The following is a 10,116-nucleotide window of genomic DNA, read 5'->3' as shown; positions in this document are numbered from 1 at the left end:
AGACGACAGCCCCTAAGATAAGGACATTCTTTCCAAGAGGACACTTCTAGCAACTCGAGAGCTCTACAAGTACTTTGAGGAGAGATATCACGCCCCCAAAACAAAGACTATCTCCCCAAAAGTTGTACGATGGGTGTCGGGCAGTGTTTATATACAGAATAGTACCCCGCCGGTATTCTTTATTTTTCCCGGCGGGCCCGTCGGAATAATAGTTTTCCCGGCGGGCCCGCCGGGAAAACTAAAAGCCCGGAGGTGTTACGGGACTAGTGGGTTCTGGCAGGTCATTGCTCAGGTCATGTGAATATACAATGTGATCACAAGTTTTAATATGTTAACAATAGGTTTTGTTAACGTGATCACGAAATTGTGAAGACGTTAATGAAATCCCTGCTAGGCATGCTTCCTAGGTGTGCCGAAATCAGCCCAGCTCTCGAGAGACTTGGCCATTTTGCATTATGTTCAAAGCGTGAGAATGTACATGATTGTTACCAGTTATGCCGGCCTAGCTTTTGGTCTGCACCTTGTCCTATGCCAGCCTAGCTTTGAGATTGTAGGCTAGCCGTCCTCAAGACTATCTCCCATGGGTCATTAAGACCCCTTGGGCAAGGGATCAATGGTGGAAGGCATGTGGATAACATAGAGACATTTCCCATCATGTGTATCTAGATAAGAGAATTCTTGTTCACAATTCTCTAGGAAGATGAACGGCTCAATTCTTTGATGAAGTACTTTTGATGAGTCAATGGCATAGAATCCATTTATGTCCACTCTAAATATCAAATTGTGTCCACATAATCCTACGTCTGGAAACATTTGACTTATATAATAACACTTGATTGAAGTACCTATAACCAACCTTAATGATGTCTTTGAGAACCCCAACATAGGCGAGGTTGCCCCATCAAGATTTGTATCCATATTACTATCATGAATTTTTTGTTCAAAGTGAGGCAATAATGTTAGAATCCAACATGATGCATTGTAAATCAACTCTTAGGACCTGAACATGGAGACTAATAGCCCACATACTACTATAACATCATAGCTATCTAAATAAGAAGAGTGAACATGTGTGAATTTAGGCATTACATGTGTGAAGCAACATTGTCTACATAATGATAGAAATTGTATATATATGTATCTTATATAGAAATTGCACCCATAATGTATCTCAAATTTATCACAATAGATCATTGTTGCCACCCTATCCAAAGTCTCTCAAAACCAACCAATTTCATTAGTCATGCTTGTAGTTGAGTGGCCATGTCCTCGTGGTCTTTACTTGCAAAGAGTCTCTTGCTCTTTGCCTCCTCATAAAAGTCAATCAACTTTGCCATGCATTGCATATACTATACAACATAAAGTTGTTTATTTTTTGGCAAAGCTCATACGAGAGCTTTAAGTTCTTGCTTGTGCTAGATAGCTTGCCAAATAACACCTCCCTTGAGAGTTTATCAAATTGGTCTTTTGTCTATAATCTTGGTGTAGTAGGATCCATGATCACCACGTACTCGGTTAAGATAGAGATGTCCAAATATATCTATTATCATAAAGGTTCCAAAGTTGTTAAAAGGTAAAATAGTCCTAGGGCTAGTACCTTTTATAGTTCCGAGGCCCTCATGTCCTAACACCACATGTGTAAATGCCCCTAAGTCACATGTGCCTAGGCCCATCCCCCATGTGTATGTGCAAGTCTGAAAATCAATAGGGTCAATCTCTTTGGAAACACCAAATCTAAATAATTGATAATATCATAAATATTTGAAGTAATAATATGTATGCTAAAAAAAATGATGTGAATTGATAAATAATATCATGTATTCCAAGAGTAGCTTTAAATAACCAATGATAATACATGCTACAAAATACAATATTAAGGGAGAGCTATATTTAGACTAGCACACACAAGGAAAACAAGAAATTCAGGTTTAAGGTAGTGCTTTATTATGCTCAACCTGCAACAAGTTATACTAATCATGTGAATTTAGTCCTAATAACTTATCATTATTTGAGGTGAAAGGTTTCGAAATGAAGCTCCATATCTAGTTGGTGTTTGAAATTGCTTGATTCTTTCTTAGTTCCAGAGAACTAAGATCCATATCTAGTTAGTGCTCGAAATTTCTTAATTCTTTCCATGACTATTGTGTTCTCTTAGTTCAATTGAACCCAAGGAATAGTACGATAAGAGCACCCTCAATTGAGGCCATAGATAAAGTTTACTTTTGGACTTGACAAAATCATTTTTGACTATACAAGACGAGCAAGTCCTTCTCGCATATAAGATGCCTCTAAAGGGACTATATAACATTTTGAAAATGTACATAGTATGTGAAACAGTTTTTAGCTTATTCCAATCATGTAGTCAATAAAAGATTGAATTTTCAGGCTTCATTCCGATCGATTCCTTTCTTGGATTCTTCTGGCTACAAATTTGAAATGTAATCCATGTTGAATTCTAGTCATGTAGAGTCATCGTACGAGAGGTGGTGTTCGATCCCCTATTTTACCATTGAAATTTTATGCCTCATACGTCCTAAAAGATGATCCATGGGTAAAAATCTTCTATAAAATGGATATACACACTTGTTCAAGTTCTCACTCCATTTTAAATCCAATTCCGATCCACAAGTAGGATAGGCATGATAGCCTTTTATATTAAGACTTGCCATCCTTGTTGAACTTGATTATCGAGTAATGATAATCCAAAGAATGCTTTATATATGCCATGTAGATGCTACACTCCATCCTGCGAGGTGGTGCTTGATCTTCTATTGTTCCATTGAACTTTTGTGTCTTGGAAGTTTTCAATGGATGGTCCATGGGTAAAAACCTTTTATAAAATGGATATACACACTTGTTTAAGTTCTCAATCCATTTTGAATCCAATTTCAGTCTACAAGTACGACACACATGATAGCCTTTGTTGCATGCAAATGAAGATCAATACAAGGATGCCGAGGATGCAACAAAAAAAGATACTTAGGGCTCTTGTAAAGAGTTCCACTTTGTAGATGTATGTGGGAGAGGGCTTCACAATAATCCCACATGGGAACTTTTGAGAGTTCTAGAATTTTTGTATAAAAGGTGGCTCATTTGAGAGCATGGACACATTGGGCAAACTCATGTTTGAGCTCTCATGAGACTAGCTCTCCCTCTTCTTCCATAGAGGTGCAAGCTCTTCTCTCTCCCCAGCTACATTATTGTAAGTCTATTCTTTTGTTAATGCAATGAGTGATGTTTGTCTCTCTTCTCATGTCTATTCTCTAGTAAGCATGTTTCTTTGTTGTTGATAGCTTCAAGGTGTGTGTGCATGCTAGGAAGTAAGATCTTGAGAATGAAGGATGCTTTGAGCTTGTGTATGCAATAGCTTAGCTTTCTTCTTGTTTGGATGCATGGAATGAGTGGGATGTTGAGTGATTGAGTGTGGCAAGATTGAGCTTGAGTATGTGTTAGTCTATGTCAATAGTAGTAGTATTCCTAGCATTCTCTCCATCATCAAATGGATAAGCTTTTGTGCACCGGTACGGGTTGAATCCCTAGCTCCGAAAGGGATGCAAATCCCATTGGATTGAGCTTAGTGTGGATCATACAACTCTTGCTACAAGTGAGAGAGTTTTCCGTCTCTCCATTGGCGCCGCTGCCGGGGAAAAGACTCAAAACCGGTTGAGAAGCTTGCATTACTACCACTATTTCTTTTTATTTTGAGGTTTAGGGCATTGAGTGGGTGATCTCAAGGGCGCCTTGTGTGTTTTCATTTTTTTGATGAGTAAGAAAAAAATTAAAACCTCTTTGCGGTAGAGAAATCCCGCCATTAATCGGATTTAAGCACTCTCTGTTGTTGCATTGGTGACGGGGTTGGTGAGTGGGAGGTAGAACTTTGGAAGCGTTTTTTTGATTTGTTGCTTGTAGTGTTTTGATTTGTTGCTTGGTAGAGAGGCGTTCGCAGCAAAGAAATATATATATATATATATATATTTATATTGATTTATATATGCTGAGAGCCAAGGCTTTGCAGCCGACGTGAACGCTGTGTAAAGAAGGCGGCGAAGGATTAAAAAAAAAAAAACAAACAAACGAAGGCTGCAGGTGAAGGTGCTGGAGGGGTCGTCGTAGGCGTAGCTGTATGCCGTGGGGCAGGCGCTCTTGAAGAGCTCGGAGTAGCTGGATGGTCCGACGCTTGCCTACGCACACTTTTGCTTGCAGGAGACGGGAGGCGGACCTTCCTTGTCAAGAAGGCGTGAACGCTGTGTAAAGAAGGCGGCGGGCTGCTGGAGAGAGCCGCGGACTGCAGCAGAAGAGGAGGCTGTCGAAGAGAAGGCGGCCGGCGAGCCTGACTTGGCGTTGAAACGCAGCATTGTGGAGGCGACCGGCAAGAGGCGGAGAAGCTGACGGAAAGGGAGCTGCAGAGCAGCGAAGGCCGGGCGGGCAGAGAAAGACGGGCGAGGACGGCCATGTGGAAAGCAAGGCTGTCGACTGCGATGGCTAGCGAAGGGCGCAAGCGATGGTAGTGGGCGGCTACTGAGGAGGCGCAGCAGCAGGGTGAACGCGTAAGCAGAAGCAGCTGGAGTCGACTGGCAGTAGGTGGCCGAGCGAAGAAAATAAGGCGAGGCTGTGAAGACGGCTGTTGAAGCAGGGTGGAAGCAGCTGGAGCCGGCGGGAAATCAGGCGAGCGGCGAGGGATAAGGTAGGTGGTATTTTTCTTTTTTTTTTATTTTTTTTTGTTTTTTAATTAATTTTTCAATGTTCTTTTGTATTTTTAAATAAAACAAAAACAAAAAAAAATATTTTTTTTATTTAAAAAAAAAGAGAAAAAAAGATTTAAAAAAACAATTAAATTTTTTAAAAAAAGGAGATTAAAAAAGAAAAAGAAGAAAAAAAAGAAAAGAAAAAAAAGGGGAAAAAAGAAAACAATTAAATATTAAAAAAAATAGAGAGAAGAAAGAAAAAAAAAACATAAAAAAATAAAAAAAATTAAAGTATTTGTTTTTTTTTGAGTCCATATTGTTTGCATATTTTTTATTTTTTTTCATTTCTGTAATTTTTAGCATAATTAGAGTAATTTGCATTGTTTTAAATTTTTGAATTTTTTTTAAAAAAAGAAAAAGAAAAAAAAAGAAAGAGAAGAAAAAACAATTTTTACTTTTGTATTTTGAAACCATTGTTCATTTTTTCAATTTCTGTAAATTTTTGCATAATTAAAGTAGCTTGTATTTTTATTTTTTTAGAATTTTTGTAAATGATGCATTATTTGTAAATTCATATTTTTTATATTTGGTACGCAATTTATTAGTTTAAAAAAAAAAACAAATAAACAAACAAATAAACAAACAAACAAACAAAAAAACAAAACAACCAAAAAAAAAAATGATAAATTAAGTATTTTTTAGGAGTCTATTTTTTTGCATAAATTGTAATTCTTCATTCTTTAATTTTTTGCATAATTAGTTTAACTTGCATTTTTTTAAAATTTTTTTTGTAACTTTGTGCATATTTAGTATTTTTTTTAGTGTGATTCATAATTTTTGTGTTAAAAAAAGTAAAAATCATAAAAACATAAAATCATTAAAAAAAAACATTTAAAAAAAACAAATAACAAAAAAATAGGGTAGATAGTTACGCCACACAGACCCATTTTTAGTTGCCTTTAGTGATTAGGTAGGTTAAATAATATATATATATATATATATATATATATATATATATATATATTTTACACAAAAAACCAAAAACAAAACAAAATTAAAACACATAAAAAAACCAAAACAGAATTTTGACCTTATGCACTTGCGGTCGGGACGTCTTGTAGATTCTGCCATAGGGCCTACGGCACCTTCTAGAGTACCTACGCAAGAAAGTGGGACCCAATCGGTAGGTAATTTGGCAGATATTGCTGAAACCCTTTCGGAATCCCAATCCGATACCCTTTCCTCTAGAACAACTAGTTCATTGTCCATGGACAATCTAGGGCCGACAAATAGTCATCCCGTAGCCCCAAATAGGACACCCTCAAGATCCTTTAATCCATTTGAAGCCGACACCATGGGGTTAACACTCAATGTGAGACTCCAATATGTCTACACAAATGCTCAAGGAGCTGAGATCTTTAGGGACCCACAACAACGGTATCTTGTTAAGATCGCCGACATTTTCTCAGAACTTGATAGAGCACCTCTCGTCAATGACCAGGGTAACATGTATATGGGTGGAGATGGTGTTCGCTACGAAGTCACCTACCATCCAGAAAAGGTAGACAAATTAGGGGAGCTCTCTAAAACCGAGTTCTTAGACTTATTTGAACTCTCCAGAGCAAGGGAGTCTAGAGATGACTGGCTCATTGAGCCGGACATGCCTGGACCATCCAATGCCCAGTCCTCAAAGCCATCCACCATAGATGATTTACTTCTTGTAGATCTAAATTTGGAAAGGGATAGGAAAGGCAAGAGTAAACTGGATCAGGGGGCTGAAAGCCAATGGGAGTTTGTACGACAAATTCCTGTGACAAAGGTCTTACAGGATGACCCACTTCAAGAGGTCTATAAGGACTCGTTAGAGGGATATTATGCCACGAATAAATTGCCACAGCTAGATCTTCCTCTAGCTCATGTGGTGGTAGTTGAGAAGCTTGCAGGACACATGAACAGAATAATTGATAAATGGGCCAATGAATACCGAACCTTAGATTGGAAGGAGATTCGGGAACTCACGTGGAAAGGACAACCATTATTTATGGAAGTATTCTCAACAAATACAGCCAAACCAGGAGAGACAGCCTTTCTTGGAGAAACTGTTGCTCCTCCCCTACGAGAGTTCACTAGAGAGGGACCTTCAACATCTAAGTGGACCACTGCTAGTAGCCCAACTCTAGCACCAAGATATCGTCCTACACCAAATGTGCGACCTCAGGTCACACCACACCAACATCTCTCTCATTATAACAATCGGAGGATAGGGGAGCTAACTCGGCCTCCCATAAATGCACCTCCTGAAATGAGGGTGACAAGATCTTTGGAAGGGTTTGGTGAGGCTGGTAATAGGGTACCCACACCAATTTTGGAAACATGTGGACCATCTTTCCAACGAGAGGAACAATTCCCACTAAGAGCGAGAGGCCGTAGGCCCTATGATGAGTATTCACGACAAGTACGGCCATCAACTCTTCAGAAATTGGTTAAGAAGTATGAAGGGTCGGGAGATCCATACGATCATGTAGCAGCTTTTAGGCAAGCAGTTCGAGCTGAGCAAGTTGCTGATAAGCATACTCAAATTGAAGGATTTGGACTCACTCTTGAAGGAAAAGCCCTTGCTTGGTTTCAGGCATTAGAAGCTTCAGACAAAACTTCTTTACGAGTTTTGGAAGAGCGATTCATTGCAGCTTTTTCCTTGATGGGAATTCAACATGACACGGTAGCACACATCTACTCTTTCAAACAAGGCGAGAATGAGAGTGTTAGAGACTGTGTAAATAGAATGAAGCAGTACATTAATCGTTGCCCAGAAGATGAGAAGCCCGCCCAAAGTCGATTAATTTCTCTCTTCTTAAAAGGCCTCAAAAATTCAACACTGCATACACATCTCTATGCAAAGAAGCATACAAGTTTCAATGAGTGTTGCCATGATGCTATGGATTTCACCGATAACTTCAAGTTCCAAGATGGTTCTGGCCCAGAGGTGAAACCTAGAAATCAGTGGGGTGATGACCAAAGTTCAGGGTCTAGTGCGCTAGTAAATCCAGACCAGATAGCTAACCTAGTACTAAGGAGATTGGGACAGACCTATCGTCCACCCATGCAGCCACAACAACAGCAGCAGAGAATGAGGAGTATACTTCCTACAGGTCCTCATCTTTGTGGAGCATGTGGCGGTGACCATAAAACAGAGGACTGTAATACCTTTTCTCCTCTAGTCACAAACCAACCCACAAAGAAGTGGTGCCAAGCCTGTGCATGGAACTTTACTCACACCACACAGGATTGTACTCGCATTGCGAGAATGAGACAGGAACGTGAGCAGCCAAGGGGTGGAGTGGCTCCTCAAATGTATCAACAGTATACTAGTTTTGAACGTAAGCCACCGATGACACAAGAGCAAGCAAGACCTGTTCTTGGTGCTCAACCTCCTGCTCCAGGGACTGCTCCTGTGAGGGTTGTCGACTATGACAATTCAAATATGTGTAGAGACTTGGTAAACCCAGGCTATGTGGAGGAAGAATATGTATCATATTCATCCAAAGATAATCTCTTTGAAAGTCCCGCATACCCAAGCCCAGCACTGGACGTTCAACCAGGGGAACAAAACTCTTTAATGTTGCTAGGCGGCTACCAACCTAGGACTCCAGGCCCCTCAGGTCAATGGCAGCCAAGGAAAGTAGAGGCCAAACCAATGGGCCCCTGTTATGAGTGCGGAGAACCCCATTGGGCTCGTGATTGTCCACATCGCTCTAGGCAAGCATCTCGATCCAATACAACAGTACAACAGTTTCCACCAATTGAAAGATATTGTCTAGGGTGTTGTGTAGAACACTTCCCAAAAGACTGTCTGCTGAAACCACATTAGGAAGGCACCTCTCAACCAAAGGTTTCACTCAACCTTATAGGCACAGTTCCATCGCCACCTTCATCTGAGAATGAGGATGTCGTGCCACTTAGAGTCATGACTCGATCACAGACACGAAATGCCGAAATACAGACTGATGAGACACCTCGAACTAGGGATGCAAAGACAAATCTAGTGGACAAGACCCTACAGTCCAATAGAAAAAAGACCACTAGGAGGAAGAAGAACCGAAACAAACAAACTAAAAGTACATCCACTAGTTCTCAGGAAACCTCTAAACAAAACATGAGGGATAAAACTTTTACTTCCCAAGAAGTGCATGAGGAACATCAACCTCAACCTGGGCCTAGTGTTAAACAAGATGAGGCTAGTACGACTGAGGTTAGTTCTGGGGGTTCTGTTTTTGTGGATAAAGTGAATGAGACTCTAGAGGCCATCATTGATGCTCATAAAAGTCGCATTACAGCCTTATCTGAACTACCCAAGAAGCTTCAAGAATACCCAAACCCTCGTGAGGAGAAGATCAATTTAGCTGTACACCAGCAACTCATTAGGGAAGCTCAGTCAATACTTGAGGGACCACCACCACCTATTCCTCGGGGCCCAACCTCTCTTAAGCCAACATTAGAAACTATACCGGAAGTGTCATCAAGTAGAGAAATGAAAAGTGAGCTCATTTCACAAGCTCAGAGCGAAAGGTCTGCACCAATTGACACTCCATTGAAAGATGACATTCTGCCATCACCTAGCCTTGTCTTCCCATGCAATGATGAAGTTATTGATGCTAATGAGGACATGGCAAATGACATGTGGGCTGCAGTTCATGAGAAAGTTCATGAGAACATGTCTTCTATTAGTTCACCTCCATTCTCTGAGGTGGATTTTACCAGGGGCACGGAAAACAAATTTAGACACCCAAGCATTCAGGAGGAAGTTCAAACAATTGTTTCTCTTAGAAGTAAGCATACAATGAAAACCTTACCATCATATCTGGGAGAATATGAGAATTGTTCTCAAACCTTGAGGATACCCTCCATGCATAAAAGGTTGACAAAGGAGAAAGATATGAGTATGGTGCAGGCTATTTTGTCAGCACCAGTGGCTTGTATCTTACCTTTGCTTGAGTTGATAAAGCTTAAACCTGAGTTGTGGAATGATATTGCCACATGTTTGTCAGAGCAGGTATTGCTACAAAAGGGTCACCATGAGTGTACTATACATCCTGAGACAAAGCATGTAATGCCAGTTCCTATCAACAAAGTAGGAAAATTTTGTGAGGACGATCAGGGAAATGCTACCCTCCCATTAGAAGTGCGAAAAGTATCTTCAACTGCAATACTTGATAGTGGTGCAGGAGTGGGCATTGTGACAAGGTCCATTTGGGAAAAGTGGGGCAAACCAGCTATTAGGAGTACAAGGATGCGCTTGCAGCTAGCAGATGGAAGCTTAGAACATCCCCTTGGGCTGCTTGAGAACATATTGGTCACCACATGTGGGATTGAATATGAGCATACCTTTGCAGTAGTGGATTTTGGAAAGCATCCAAACTACGAAGTGATATTG

This window comes from Cibotium barometz, chromosome 6 (genome assembly GCF_041138505.1).
Source record: "Cibotium barometz isolate CiBa-2024 chromosome 6, ASM4113850v1, whole genome shotgun sequence".
Taxonomy (NCBI): domain Eukaryota; kingdom Viridiplantae; phylum Streptophyta; class Polypodiopsida; order Cyatheales; family Cibotiaceae; genus Cibotium; species Cibotium barometz.
This window is presented reverse-complemented; position numbering follows the sequence as displayed.